The sequence below is a fragment of the Anthonomus grandis genome, chromosome 8, assembly GCF_022605725.1.
Source record: "Anthonomus grandis grandis chromosome 8, icAntGran1.3, whole genome shotgun sequence".
NCBI lineage: Eukaryota > Metazoa > Arthropoda > Insecta > Coleoptera > Curculionidae > Anthonomus > Anthonomus grandis.
This window is the reverse complement of record NC_065553.1, coordinates 35436110-35449768: the sequence shown is the minus strand read 5'-3', so window position 1 is coordinate 35449768 and position 13659 is coordinate 35436110. Positions and strand designations below refer to the sequence as shown.

The following is a 13659-nucleotide window of genomic DNA, read 5'->3' as shown; positions in this document are numbered from 1 at the left end:
ATCAACAACTTAAAACTAAAATCGAAGAAGAGACTAAATTCATCATGCTTGATTCATCATGCTAGACTAGCACTTCTTTAGCTAGCATTGTCATCTCTGCTGGTCACGTACAGCCCAACCTTCCATTTAACAGATTTTTTTTATAGTACCATGAAGGAAAAAAAAACTGTTTTTTATACAATTTTATTCTGTCTCTCATTACTCCATCTCTGTTTTAAAGCAATTCAGTTAGGTTTTCGGCGCTCTAAAAATATTATACTTATATAGCAATCCACATTTAAGTACATTTGAAAATTAAAATAGAAGATAAGTAAAATACCAATAAGCTTAAATAGTCTCAAAATACACCATCATATTTTAGTTACATACATACCTATAAAGATAGAATATATAGCCATAACAACAATTCATATTTGTTCCATCTATAGAAATAATCCTTTTAAATTATTCTAATTTCTTCTCCATAATTCCATTCATATGGTCCATAGCAAAATTATTATCATTCAGTCCCGGATAAGAATCCCCTACAAATTAAAGCCTAATGAACAAGAAGTTCAATCGAAGTCGATACAAGATGATTCGTTTGACTAGTTGCTATATTTATTGCAAAAAAAATCACTTTAAAAACTGCCACATCAATTTGTAAATGGAATTTTTAAATAGACAACCTAAATGAAAATAATTTTTCATGCAATTATTTTTATATAGTAAAAATGTTTCAATTCTGAAAAATTAAAATAAATTTATGAAATTGGCCAGAAAATCAGATGTCTTTCATTAATGGATCACCCGCCATATACATGAGCACTTTCATTATTTACATCATTATTAAAACACCCAAAACACTCTAATTTGTTAAAAGTATTAATTGTAATTTTTATACATATACACATACCAATTCTCTTGAAAACAGATGCATAATTTTCCCTTGGCTATCAATCAATCAATCATATGCTTTATTGTCAAAAAATTACAAAATTTTGTAATTTTTTGACAAAGCTAATAAAAAAAACATAAAAACAAAACAAAACACACAAAATAAAAATAAAAATAAATATACAAACAAAATAAATACATGCAAAACTGTACAAAAACAATGTACCTGGTCAATATACATCATGATGTATAAAATGTCAATAAAAATAAACACAATAGTCAATAACAGTAAATTAATTAAATACAAAATGAAAGTGCAATTCATTTACTAAAGAAAAAAAAACTAATATATTCTCTATTTTAAGATATAAAAAGAGCTAGTGTGTGTGTGATACCCAAAATGTTATCCTAGAAAAAAATCCTCCACTGCGTACAAGGCTTTTTCCAGAAAGTATGCCTTCAAAGCATTATGAAGTCGAGGAAAAGAAGTAATTGATTTAATTTCCAAAGGCAAATGATTATGCATCTTTTTGGCCCTGTATAGAATAGAGCTTTTTACTAACTAGGCCGAGGGGTTTGCAGATAAAGATCATGCACTGCGTTGCGAAGTGAATAATTGTGAGACGGCCTACTTGGCATTTCTGACTTATGTTTGCGTACTAAGCAAATAGATTCCAATATGAATAAAAAAGGAAGAGTAAGTATCTTATATTTTAAGTCCAAGCAGATACCGAACTGCTCTCATTTGGAGTTTAAAGATGCGCTCAAATTAAGTCACACCGTATGTGCCCCAGAATGGAAGGGCGTAACGTAGATGTGCCTCAAAAAGGGCATAATAAACTGTTCTTGATGTTTGAACACTTAATTCCCTGGAAACTGATCTTAAGGCAAAACATGCTGAACTTAATTTTTTGTATAAGGCACCAATATGCAAGTCCCATTTTAGGGAGTAGTCAACATTAAGTCCCTTGAACTTCACAGATTCTACAACGTCCAAACTGGTGTTGTTAAGTACAAAGGGTTGAATAGTAGTTTTATATGATAAGACTTTAGTTTTTGAGACATTTAGGCACAGAAGATTAGAATCGCACCACGATTTAATGGTAATTAAGTCATTAGAAATAGTAGCATGTAGTGCCCTAGCATCCGGATTGTTCCATGTAAAGCTAGTATCGTCAGCAAAAAGACAGATTTTGCCACTGATGTTAAGATTGGCCATGTCATTTATAAAAATCAGAAACAAAATAGGACCCAGGACTGAACCTTGAGGTACCCCACATTCTATTGGTTTGCAAGAAGACTTCGTCTTATCAACCTTTATAAGCTGATTTCTGTAACTGAGATACGATTTAAACCACTCAAGGGGCGTTCCTCTGAACCCATAGTGATTCAATTTGTCAATTAAGATGTTATGGTTTACACAATCAAAAGCCTTGGAGAAATCACAAAAAATTGTTACTGTTGAATGATTATTATTTATACTGGTGTAAACACTATTAAAAAGAGAAAACATAGCATCATTTGTTCATTTGTTAGTCAAGAATCCAAATTGGTGAGGAGTAAGAATTTTATATTTAAACAGAAACGATAAGAGCCTTTTTTTAACCAATCGTTTATTGATCTTTGATAAAGTGGGAAGGAGTGCGATTGGGCGATAGTTTGAAGCTTGTTGTTTATCTCCTCCCTTATGCAAAGGAATAATTATTGCAGTCTTAAGGCAGGTAGGAAAGACTCCATTTTGAAATGACTAGTTAATTAAGTTTGTTAGATGGATTAAGGTGCAATTTGGCAGATTGAAAAACATTTTGAGAGTGAGCCCATCTATACCAAATGATGATTTGTTTTTTATTTCATTAATTGTAGTTTGAAGCTCTGTTGATACAATGGGGGTAAAAAAAAAGCTGTGTAAATTTTCATTTGGGAGATATGAACGAGGATCGTAAGAAGGTGTTATGGTAGCCATTAGATTTTTAGCTACATTAACAAAGTAGTGATTAAGGTCCTCAGATGAAGTAGGGATAGTGTTAGATGAAGAAGTCTTATTTCTTAATTCATTTACAATAGACCATGTTTCTTTGGCAACATTACTTGATTCGATCAACCTTTTATTATAATAAATATCTTTTGTAGCTTTTATAGTCTTATGGTACATTTTTCTATAAAGCTTGACATAGTTATGAAAAAATACGTTGTCTGTAAATTTTTTCAGGTGTGATAATGAGCGCATGTTTTTTGCAGAAACACTTAAGCCTTTGGTGGTCCATGGCTTATGATGTTTAATTTTGATAGGTCTAAGAGGAAACGACTTATCTGCAATACTTGATAAAGACTTTATAAAACTAGAAAATTCACTATCTGTATCGTCAGAAAGAAAATCCCAATCAGCCGTTTGGCATAAATTCTTGAATTGTAAGAAATTATTTTTGCCAAAACCACGGCCTAATTTACGTAACGTGTTTTTGCCTTTAGACTTTATGGAAAATTTAGTTAGTGCAGCTTCATGATCAGAAAATCCGGAATTAAAAACCGTGCAATCTACGAGTTCAGGAGCAAAAGATGACACTACATAGTCGATGGTACTAGAACTATTTCTAGTTATTCTGGTAGGAAAGTTAATATGCATTACTATACCCATTGAGACGAAAATAGAGTGAAGAGATTCTTGAGTAGCACACACACTGGAAAAATCAATATTAAGGTCGCCACACAATATTAATTTACCTTTTAAGGGCAAGGATTCTAGCAAGCTTAGTAGTTTTTGAAGGAAAGTCTATAAGTCAGCGTCAGGTGTTCTATATACACAAATAATATAGAGGTCATATGTATTATGGTAAACTATGGAAAATTCAAATACTTTTTCTGATAAAAAGTTATCAAACTTAGTTACCGGTGAAAAATCGTTGTTTATAGACATAATCATAGTGCCCCCATGAAATAAATTAGTTCTATTAAATCTTGCTATTGTGGTGTAATTTTGAACAAAAACAGGTTCATCAATGTTTAGCCAGTGTTCGGTTATAGCAACTATTTCTGGAAAATTTAGCTCTTCTAATAAAAGAAATAATTCATTAGTTTTGTGTCTTAAGGACTGAATGTTAAGAAGAAATACGCTAAGCTTGCTATCATCCGATTTATCAGAGGGTGCTTAATCCTCTGGTCGCGTCACGTTATTTAAAAATTTTTGTTCCTAGATGAGGAATCACTGGAAAAATAATTAGATTGACTTTCTCGTATTTTTTGAAGCCTTAAAATTTTTCCTGAAGAAAAGAAGGATCTAAAAGCGGAGAGGTCTTCTTCCACTTCGGCTACACCAATTCCATAGACGTCGTGGAAACGGATATACAAGCGTCGGAGGGAGTCTAAGTTAGTAGGTAGGCCCTCTGAAGCTAGCATTAGCTTGACACTGGTCTTGGTGTGGCCTTCGAGACAGACGTTGTAAGGCTGGTCATAGAGGTATGCCAAGTAGAGCCTAAGAGTTTTTAGGATGCTGGGGTCTCTCAGTCTAGCCAACAGGTACCGTCCATTTTCCGCATCAGATTTTTGGGATAGTCGCACTACTGGAGGAGTCATCGGGTCCATATTATGCAGTCCATCATCATCGTTGGCCTTCTCCACAAGTTTGAAGCTGACATTTTCTTGCCCAAATGACTTAGATGCAGCTATCGCATCTTTATCTGAACCAATTTGAAGCATATTGAGCTGATTTGAGACAGGTTTGGGAGTTAAGGTTTTATTAGCTGCCGGTGGAGAATTTAACGGTGGTAATGGACCCATCCTTCGTCCATCCACTACAGCAATAGCCGGCCATACGTTCGTCTCTTTTAGCTGGCTAAAAAGATCCTTGTTTTGGACACCTACTTTAAAGCTGGAGTTCATACTGTCTTCATTTTGCGTGAAGGGAAAACATCGAATAAAAACATTAGTCTGGATCTTATCTTTAACGTAGTGAGCGAGCCGGCTTACTGTATAGTCAGGAGAAATATTAGAGACGATTAGGTAATGCCATTCTTCCCTAGTTATGGTTTTCTGAGGTGAAACCGTTATTCTTTTTGTAGAGGGTGAAACTTCTGGTTCCTGATCGGTCTGTATAGAAATGGAAATGGATCTTTTTGCTATTGCTGGAATGTATTTAGGGATTTCTTTTTGCTTAACTGTCAACTTTTCCAATTTAAGGGCCATTTGATTAATACTCTTCCGTAAATCTTCCATTTCTTTGGCAAGTTCTTGTTTGGGGGAATCATGAATCTGGATCTTGACGGATTCGTCGTGATTTCCCAAAAGAAGTGAAGACAGGTTAAAGAGCTCTTGTTTCATATCCCTGATTGAGTGAAACATTGACTCTTGACCATTTTCAGATCTACTATTGGCAAGCAAGTTGTGAATGTCATCCATTTTCTCGAACAAAACCTTCCATTTGGGATCGTTTTGACTCAAGATGTCATATAGTTCTGTAATGACAGGGTAGATATCCGTATTCTTTTTGAGACATGAACCCAAAGCATCAACAATGTCTAAAGGAATCTGCGCTTTTTGTAACTGTGAAACCTTGTCGTGAAGGTATTTTAAAGTAGAAGAGTCACAAACATTGCAGAAGAATCTAATGTTATGGTACTTTTGATTATACAGTACCTTTGTTGTGGCCTTATCCAAACCAGTACAGGACATGCAAACATTTCGGCGACATTCCTCGCTACAGCAAAGCTTATATTTTTCTTTCTCCAAGATGGTCTTTTGACAGGAATCACACTTAAATTCAGCCATAATTTATTAAGATTGATTTCAAAAAGTGTCCAAATATTTAAATAAAAAAAATATTGTTGTGAACGAAAATTATTTGTAAAGCAGGAGACCGGAACTGTTTATTATCAAATCACACGCACTGCGAAAACTTGATGTTGTAGAGTTAAAGTTCAATAAATTGTGTTTTTAAGGTCAAGTTTAGGTTAACAGGTACTAATTTAATTGGAAATCAAAACTAATGTTTATACAGGAAGCAAATCAAAACTATTTATACCGAAAGCACACGTACAGCAAAACGTCGCGTCGCGTCTGGTAAGGTCAAAAACAAAAAGACTAATCAAAACAAATCAAAGTCAAAACAAAACTTATCAACCATCAGAGCCGACGAGCGAAGACACAACCGTCCCGTACGACTACCAATGATCGAATGCAGTGGTTCATCATTAAATTTGAAAGCAGTGGCTACCATACTATAACCATCTCTTTTCTTGTCAACATTATATTTCCTTATCAAATATACCAGGTCACCTCTTGTTAGCAGGTTTAGCCTTTTTATTGTATCATTCTGAATTTTTCTAGCGCAACTTGAATTATTCGTTCATGAGTCAGACCTGCAAACTTGTCTACATGTCCTACATATGTTTCAAACAATGGCCCTGATCAACTGATCCTTCAAAGGATTAAAATTATGAATTATTCTAGGAATATAAAATTTTATGCATATGTTTCCCTTAGACTTAACACTTCTCTTTTTACATGAGCTATTGAATCCTAAAAGTAAACAACAAAAAATACAATTATGTCTGATGACTAAGAGCTTATACTACTTTTGATGTTGCTCCTGTTACAATTGTATAAAATATGTTCGTCTCAATTCATAAATTCATTTTGGGTTCGACAAGCATAATCGACTTCCCTATTACTTTGTTCTCTCCAAGAGGCATATTCGTCGAAATTCCTAAAATTTAATAATGATTGTTTAATCTTTATATTGTGTTTGTTTACACAATATAGAGATGTTTAATATTCAAATATGCTTTCTTTTCCCGCCTAATCATCCCCACCAGCAAATTTCGTAGTTGCTTGTAGAATAGCCAATCGGGTAAACTCTTAGACTTTTTAAATCTCGATAACGCTTTATTTTTTTCTATTATAAAGAGTTTAACGCTTTCGGTAATCCATATAAACCTTATACTCGGTTTAGAAATCTTTGAGGTAGTTAATGAGGCATGTGTCTCAAATAATGAACAAACGTTGCTGGACAAATACTCGACTTTATTACCCAGACCATGATAAATATTATCCCAATTTATTTCTTTTAGATCAGCAAGAAGTAAAAAAATTATACCTTACCTTAGTGTTGCCTTAATTATCGTAAACAGATACTGCAGCAAAAAAAAATTATACAGTAAAAAAATTACTGGAAAATTTACTAGAAATTGAAAGTTAAACACTAAAATGTTTGTTTTTGAACTCAAAATTAGCGTAGAACTGAATATTATAGACAACGGAGTCAACACTAAACACTATGAATGTTGTGAGCACTCAAATAGTCGCAAAATCGATATAAATAATAATTATCCACGATAATTAAATCATTCAGGAAGCAAAGCAAATAAAATCTGCAATCTAGGTTAGGGAAAAGAAAACAAAAGTATTATACCATTCGCTCGCGAAATTTCACAGACGTAGGGATCAATCGGTTTTCGGTCCCGTCTTTGATTCTCATTGGCTGGGCATATTTGTCTTTTTACGTATGCTGATGAAATACCGCGTGCGGCTATTTAGAAGGATACATTAATTTCCGCACCCACGCGGGCCAATCACGGTGCTTTGTCTGTGATTGGCTCAGATAATTAAGGCGCGTATTTCAAATCTGATTGTAAGAGGAATTATGGTATTTGAGAAAAATAAACATACGGAACGTTTTACTTACGTAAAGAAATTGTTTATTTTCAGCAAATGATGGAAAATAATTTTGTTACATGATCTTATTAATTTTGCTTTTACTAAAATAGAATTTATCTCATTTCAGGGACATAGTGGATAGCTTTGAATTAATTCTCAGGCTCTAAACTATGCTTAATTAAAATTTAGTATAAAAAAATTGATAATTTTATTAAATAAAAGGACACATTTTGTTATTATTTTATGTAGTAATCCATTATATTATTTAAAATTTTCATTTTAAAATGAAAATTTTTCGAGAAGTATTATTTTATTGTGATATACCTACCTATTACACTTTCTTGTCTCGTGTGATCCATACATCAGATGCAATTGCATACTATGAAAGTGAGCCATAATAATGGAAAACATTTCTTGTATTCTTTTTCAACAATGAAAAAAGACCAATATTTTTCAGGATCTGAGCTTATTAAATATGAATAAAACAACCAGATTATATTTTAGTAAAGTAGGTTTATTCATAACACTGATGAAGATTATTCAAAATTTATTATATCAACTTCATCTATTAAGCAATCTACTACCTAATATATATATATAACATAGTTGCACAAAAGGTTCTATTTACAAAAGTTGAAAACAAATACTAATAAATATGAAACAAACACTAATATATTAGTTAATTATAACAAAGGCAAAATTAAAATTAAAAAAATATATTTTATAAGTATCCTTCACCATAAGCCAACGAATTACATGAATACAAATAGCCAACACCACTTAGATATAATACCAGAATAGGTCACTCACAAAAGCAATGTCATTCAGTAATGAAATAGTTATAAACATTTTATTATAAATAAATTTATTTAGGTTTTTTGTTTTTTTACTTATCACCATTTCTTTTTGTTTTACTGTCTGCATAAAATTTCTAAAATCACCCATAAATTTTTCTAAATTATGTTCACCCAATCCACCATCACAATTACGAATTTCAGAGCAAAACTGTTCTAGACAAATCTACAATTTTATACCATACTATATTATAGATAAAATTATTGTTAAACTAAATACCTCACGCTTTCTTTCAAAATCAATTGTCACATTCATTCTATTTTCAGTCTCGTCAAGAAAATGATTTACTTCATCCTCATAAACTGCCTTGCTTGTTGAAGGTTCATTAACATACAGATTATTATCTTCTTGCATTTCATCCATGAAACCTGAAACATATTCGCTCCTCTGCTCAAATAAAGCTACAGCATGTATATGCTTACACATGACACTTTTAACAGTATATTCTGGACAATCACAATTATATTTATGTTTACATATTTTACACTTCTCACAATACATTGCCCTACAGTCCTCATTACAAACCTCATTATAATTTACACAATACAATTTATGATTATCACTAAATGACCTTATCTTAAAATGTCCTAATTCAGAATATGATACATTGCCGTTATTATCCACCATTTCTTCTGCTTTTTTATGTGCACTCTGACATATTTTGTGCTGATAATTATGTGCATTTGGCCTTTCCATGTTTATAATCCTTTTCCACATTCTTTCATCAACAAGTTGATCCAGTAAATCCAACAGTTTTTCAATCCTTTTAAGAGAAAATATATTTTCTACATATGTGTTTTTAAATTTTCTTACCTAATATTCTGCTTTCCCTTCATTTTGTTGTACTTCAGAACTTTATTTAAGCTTTCAATTGCCATATTTGTATTAATTCCGGCATTGATTCTATAACAATGTGCCCACATCATTATTCTCTCTTGACTTTGGAAATAGTACCTAAAATATTAAAGAATTAATTACATTTGTTTTATAATTTTTTAGTGTTGACTTTTTTAGTGAAGTACTTTTTCAGGTAATTCTGAAAATTAGTTTCCTCCTCCTCTTCTAATTGCCTAAAATAGTTCTCTTTCAGCTGTATAAATTTTTGTGGATCAGTCTCCTTTAAAATTTTCCTCATTTTATGTTTCATCATCTGTCTATTTTCCAACTTCTTGATTTTAGACCTTATGTATTTCGTATGTTCCAATTTTTCACTATATGCCAGGTACAAAGTAATCTTCTTGGTTTATGTTCTACAAATAAGTGCAAAAATAACATAAAATAACTAATGATCTATGATACTGTTTGATTATACAGTATATAGTTCAGTTTAGAGATCTATTAGAATCTTTGATGTACCGCAAATAGTCCGTGTGCCGGTGTTGCTTGTATTGTCACATGACATGCATGTTTAAATCGCAAAATTTTATGTGGAAAGAGTCATAAAGTAATATTCTAAGTGATATTTAATCATTTCATTAATTAAATAAATGTTTTAAGCATTTTTTTAAGAATTTATACATTTGATTCGTAAAATGTGACTACATGCGCCCACGTACTATTTTGTTAAACGCCTGACCTTAGTCACAGCCACTCAAGCGTGAAAAGTTGCACAGATCCTGCCTTAAAATTTATTTGTATTTAAAACTTTATTATTCGGGATTTTTGGGTTTAGTTTTATTAAGTTAGAAATTCAGGATAGTTGATAGCAAGATAATATTTAATTTAAATATAAGATTTAAGTACGTTAAATGAGTTTAACCAAAAATTTTAATTTCATAAGTTTAGTTTTTAGCGCCATCAGTCCCTTATAACAAGTCAAGTCTCTTTGCTTTGCAATATGTCAAGTTGGAATAATGTATTGACTACTGTTAACCCACTGCATAGCTTTCATCAAATAGTATTAAACAATTTTAACACTGCTTTTCCTGTTGTCAATATTAAGAAACGAAATAGAAAACCTTGATATACTAAGGGTTTACGAGTATCTGGGAAAAAATATGGGCTCCCTTTTTTACATTAGGAAATACGCTATGAACAATGCCACATTTTTAAATTATTATAACAGATACTGCAAGATTTACAGAAACTCAATCAGAATGGCTAAGTGGACCTACTTTCAAAGGAGGATAAATAATTCCTCCAACAGAGCAAACGAGTCTTGGAAGATTTTAAATAAGCTTAGGGGTAAAAATAATGTCTCGATTATTCCAAGTAGCTTAGATTCCAATGTCCTCAATTCCTTCTACTGTGATATTGCTAGTAACCTTGCAGCCAATCTCTCACAAAAAATAGATCCCAGGAGCTATCTCAGCAATGTGGCAGTAGCCGAATCTTTCTTTTTTACCCCCACAAGTGTAGAAGAGCTTAAACAGTTAATGGTTAATATTAAGAATAAGAGTTCATCAGGTTGGGATGGGCTTTCTCTTAAAATATTTTCTGTTTTACCTCTTGTTGCTTTTCAAGTCTTGGCCGAGTCAATTAACTTTTCATTTGTCTGGAGTTTTCCCAGAGTGCTTTAAAAGAGCAATGATTGTTCCTCTTTACAAGGGTGGCGATCGCGACTGTCCTTCTAACTTTAGACGTATAGCGTTATTGCCTACTTTAGCCAAAATAGTGGCACGGCTCGTTAAGGTGAGGATGGTTTCATTTTTAAATAGATTTGGCCTATTGAGTCTTCAGCAGTTTGGCTTTCGTGAGTCTGTGAGCACAAATGATGCTATTTTTAGCTTTCTAGAGCACCTGTACAACCGACTGAATGTTGGTGAAGTTGCAGCAGCGGTATTCTGTGACTTGTCCAAGGCATTTGACTGTATGAGTCACAGAGTGCTGCTGATGTAACTGGAGCTCTATGGTTTCAGAGGAACTGCCCTTGAGTGGTTTGATTCCTACTTATCAAATCGTGTCCAGGCTGTCAAATGTAATGGTGGTATCTCTAAGGAACTTAATATAAATGTGGGTGTTCCGCAAGGATCAGTACTTGGTCCTTTACTTTTTATCATTTATGTGAACGATCTGCCACAACTGCAGGTAACTGGCAAATTTACATTGTTTGCCGATGATACCACCATCCTCTAGCACGACTCTGATGTTTCTCAAATGGAGGCCAATATACGTGCAGATTTGTTAAAAATAAAAGACTGGTGTGATGCAAATTTTTTGACATTTAATGTTTCCAAAACAAATATCCTTAATTTAATAAATATTTTTAATTATTAGCATTTAAGTATTTTTCAAAGTTTTATATAATTTTATTTTATTTTAAATTAATTTCTCGTTTTTATTCCTTTAATGTACAGTCTATTGGCTTTGTCTACAACTTTTATGTTTATATTGACAATAAAGCATTTTTGAGTTTAATGAGAGAATAGGTGACAAATTACTTAGGCCCATTTATTCTGTGGATTAACGCATTAAATAGTTACTTTTTGACCCAAGTGTAAAATGTTTTGGTTTGTCTTCAAATTTTATATATTCCCTTTTTTTGGAAATTGAGATTTATTTTTACATGGTGGTGATTATTAATGGGGATTGTGGCTGCCATATTCAATGTCCTTTATTATAGTTTTTTTTTTAATTAATACATATTATGATATATTATTATAGTGCGATGCCTGCAAAGGCACCATGCACGCGTCCTGCGCCGGGCTATCAACCGATGACTATACCCGCATTACGAGGAAAAGAGCACGGGCCTTGAAATTTGTCTGCGCTCGCTGTGAGACCCGAATGGAAAATCTGTCTAATTTTAAATCTATCATTCAGGAAGAAACATCCAAACTTATGGCCAAAATTACTGAGCTCGAAAGTAAATTGCGAGAACTCAGTTCAACCAATAGTGGCGCTCCTACAAGCATTGTACCAGCCCAATTTGAGGAAATTATTTCGGAGGTCAACGAGCGTAATATCCGTAAGAGAAATTTGATCATATTTAATCTAAAGGAACCCTCGTCTAATGAAAGTAAAGAACAAAGAATTCGCAAAGAGCGAGAGGATGTTAAGAATATAATGAAGACAATCACTCCCGACACTCAGATCAATGATTTCGATATGCACAGGTTGGGCAAATATGATCCTGGAAGAAACACACCGCGACCAATTAAAGTGTCACTCCCAGGAGAAGATACGATCCATAAACTAATAAAAAACAGCAAAAAACTTCGTGATTCGCAATATTATAAAAATGTAACCATATCTTACGATAAAACTCCCAAACAAATTAGTTATTATAAAGATGTGAAGGCGCAACTTAATGCTAGGGTAGATCAGGGTGAACATGATCTTACAATTAAATATGTACTAGGAATTCCTAGAATTGTATCTTTAAACTCATAAGGTCACCCCCTTCCGATACGAATTTAAGCAAAGATCTTATATTATACTATCAAAACTCTAGAGGCTGTAATAGTAAAACTCATGAAATTTATAACTCATTATCTACGGGTTTTTGTGACATTGTGGGACTTACTGAAACGTGGTTAAAAGACGACATCTCAAGTTCTGAACTGTTTCCAACTTATTATGACGTCTATCGCGCCGACCGTAACTTCGAGTCTCATAGTGTCGCAAGGGGCGGGGGTGTACTCTTGGCCATCAAAGGGGAACTCAGGGCTGTGCCTATTGACTTTTCCCATATAAATCAACATTTTGCATTAATAGATATTGTAGGGTGTAGACTAAATATTAACTCTCATTTTCGTATTGGTGTAATTATAATTTATCTTATGCCGTCTTTATCCTATGATTATCTGGAAAATTTTATTGAGGCACTATGCCTGCATGATGCAGTTTTAAACCAGAAGTTGATTGTCTTGGGTGATTTCAACGTACCTCTCTTTGGTATTAGTGAACTTGATAATAAATGTGCACTTATTAATTATTTTCTAAATATTTTAGATCTAAAGCAATTAAACAATGTCAAAAATATTATTGACCGAACCCTGGATTTGGTAATTTCGAATGTTGACTGTACGGTCATAGAATCAGACATGCCGATTTCGAGGGTTGATCAATATCACCCCCCGCTACTCGTCTATGTTAATAACTTAAAAATCGAAAAATCACCATCATTTGAACTATGCAGAAATGCACCCAAGACGTTCAATTTTCGAAGGGCCAATTTTCCTTTGTTATACGATTCAATATTGCATGCAAATTGGGAACAATTGTTTAAGTGTTTGGGTGTCAACGAAGCCTGTGACCATTTATATAACTCTCTTAACGTTATGTTTCAGAACACTGTACCTTTGAGGAAGGATCGAAGGCGTCGGTATCCTCCCTGGT

General features: G+C 33.1%; 1 long non-coding RNA gene across 1 annotated transcript; it reads right to left on the bottom strand.

Moving 5' to 3' along the window:
- Positions 1 to 8178: 8178 nt before the first annotated feature.
- On the bottom strand, positions 8179 to 8975 carry LOC126739856 (uncharacterized). Its single transcript, XR_007661712.1, has 2 exons — positions 8599 to 8975; positions 8179 to 8544 (listed from the first exon to the last, which is right to left on the bottom strand). It is a non-coding gene; the product is annotated as an uncharacterized LOC126739856 (long non-coding RNA).
- Positions 8976 to 13659: the final 4684 nt, after the last annotated feature.